The sequence below is a fragment of the Phasianus colchicus genome, chromosome 6 (genome assembly GCF_987193195.1).
Source record: "Phasianus colchicus chromosome 6, bPhaCol1.hap1.1, whole genome shotgun sequence".
Lineage (NCBI taxonomy): Eukaryota > Metazoa > Chordata > Aves > Galliformes > Phasianidae > Phasianus > Phasianus colchicus.
Window position 1 is genome coordinate 31,990,563 of NC_143441.1, and position 2,902 is coordinate 31,993,464.

Sequence of the window (2,902 nt, forward strand, 5' to 3'; positions counted from 1 at the left end):
AGTTGAAGGCAAATGCAGCTTTACTCTGAACTGCCGTACGGTGTGCTCGTCTCGGCAGAAGGCTGACACGTGCACGGACGCAGGCGTACCCCTTCTGCCGGCCTGTGTGCGAGCGGTGCCTGACCGTGTGGTCGTGATGGGACGTGTGAACCATTCAAACATTTGTCTCAATAAATGGTCACTAACAAACATGCTGCTGAATTGGAAATGGGCAGAGGAACCTTTTAATTGTAGCTCAGAAGCCTCTTTTTTTCCCCACATATATTTTATGTTTCCCTGACACTGAAAATGTATATTTTTGAAGTGTTTCTTAATCTGGTAAAAACACAGAAAACCTATTGCCTGGTTTTCCAAACAGTAATTTCAGCTCCCAGGCTGAGGACTGGTTCCATACTCCGTGGAAGTCAATGGAAAGGTGAAGTCCACTGACAGACCTCTCAGAAACGATCTGGACTCTTCCGTGGTAAGAAATGACTTCTCATCCCTTTGCGTGTTAATATTCCCCTTTTCTTTGTTACCAGTTCAGAAGCTGTCATCCTAGGCTTGATTTTCCATAGCCAACAACAACTTCAGGACTCTGGGATTAAAAGTTTTAGTCAACCAACAAATATATCAAAAGAAAAAAAAATAGAATATTGCTTTCTGCTTTACTTGTGGCTGCTTCTTCTTATGTGCTGCTTCGTGTGACACTTGCAGACATCGAAGTATTTACTTTAAAATAGGCATATCCAGTTATGAGAGAAATTCGTGCACCTTAAGATGATGCGTTGCATTTAATGAAATTGCCAGAATCCTGCAATATTCCTTTATTTGAATTTTAATCTTGGTGAGAAGGCTGTAATTTTGAATGTTTGTGATTGTTTTCTTATATATATATATATATTTTTTTTTTTTGTATGACTACAACAAAATGTCTTGAACATAACACTCACACCTCTAGGAGATGATCCATTATAAGATCTATATTAATTTTGTGTCAGGGAGGTGTTTTTCTTCCTACACAGACAGAATGGAAAATGGTCCCTGGTTCTCTTGACCAGCTGTCTGCCAGCTCAGACTCTGATCCTTCATGCCTAACTTCTGTTCTCAGTAATGTCATTCAATGTCATCTCTCACCAACAATTTCTTCTGTAGCTATTTCTATGTGTTGCTAGAATTAGTGAATTATATTCAAAACAGTGTTAGTCTGGTGTTTTACAGAATCATACAGGATGTGAAGGAATGACTTTAAGTCGCATCATGGGAAGTTCAGATTGGATACTAGGAAAAAGTTCTTCACTGAAAGGCTGCTTCCCAGAGAAGTAGTCATGGTCCCAAGCCTGTCCGTGTTCAAGAAGCATTTGGACAGTGCTCTTAGTTATATGGACAATGATCTTCAGTATTTGGTTTAACTCTTAGGTTGTCTCAAGAGACAGCAGTTGGAGTGGATGATCCTCATGGGTCCCTTCCAATTCAGGAGATTCTTTGATTCTGTGACAAAGAAAACCAAGAATGGTCCTTGGCAATTGGACCACTGTACTTTTCTCCATTTTGTGTTTTGTTTTTAATGTGATCCTTTTGCTGCCTGTGTGCGGACCTATCTGGCTTTAGCTTTTGTGCACGGTGGCAAGCAAGAAAACTTCTTGAGTTGTGGTCATTTACCAGCCTATTTAAACAGATAGCACTAAGTTTATATGTAGTACACTTAAACTAATACAATTTGGAGAGCTTCAGTTGATCCTATGTTTTATGCTTTTGAGGTCTTACTGTTTGAATATTCATGTTTAAAACTGGAATCAAAACAGTGATGGCCTCCCTTCCTGATACATTCAAACAGGTTTTGCATGAGGGAAAGGTATTTATATACCCTCCGTATATGTAAAACTCATTACAAAATTGGACCATGTCTATTCAATGAAATTATGAAATTGGATTAGATAGCTCTCTTGGATTATATACAAAGATCTATAGACAATATAATTTTCAGATGTCTTGTTAAAGGACTGTCTTTCATCTATTAAATTAAAGGAGATTATGTTTTTTTAGCAGGTGTTTTGCTTTCTTTAGGAAAGTCCAGGGAAACATTATTATTTCTTCCCTTAAGGGATGGAACATAACAAAGGAGTTTCCAGTTTGCAAATGGAGACAGATATTCTGGTTCTTCCTCTTGGCAAAGGGAAAACAAAGCTCCAGGGTTTTCCCCATGGAAAACAAGTGAAAACAAACACACAAAAATTTACTTCCTATCAGGGCAACAAACCCAAATACAATAAATTCTGGCATACTAGCCTCAACACAGCCAGTTTTGTACCTTAGCAGAAAAATGTAGTATTTTCCAGATGGGAACATTCAGGCCAATTAATTTTTTTTTTCTTAGGGCTGCCAGCAATTATTTTCAGAATAAAACTTGTACCTCTTAAACATTCTTTATAAGGACAAAATGGATCTGAGAAACTTAGAAAATTGAAACTTGTGGGGTTTTTTTGTTGTTGTTGTTTTTTTGTTTTTTGGAGAGACATATTTCTTGTGTTCTGATTTTTTAATTAATTTGATGATGTTTTTTACAAAGATACTCTTTTTAAAAAGTTCTAAACATTAGCTAAACAAAGAACAGGAAATAATGATTATTGCCTCAACTGAAATATTGTCCCTTCGCTCTTTGTATTTCATCCGTTTGTGAAGTCCCCTGTTCTCCAGCTCTCCAGGTATCACTGCCCCTCTCAGCCACATGGATTCTCAAATGCCTCAGGCAAGGAAAGAAAGACAAACTGAAATAAATAAAGACATCTAAATGTTTTTTTGAGGAAGGGAGAAGGAGAAAAAGAATGAAAGAAAAAAGAAAAAGAAAAAAGAAAAAAGATAGAAAGAAGGAAAGAAAGAAGGAAAGAAGGAAAGAAGGAAAGAAGGAAAGAAGGAAAGAAGG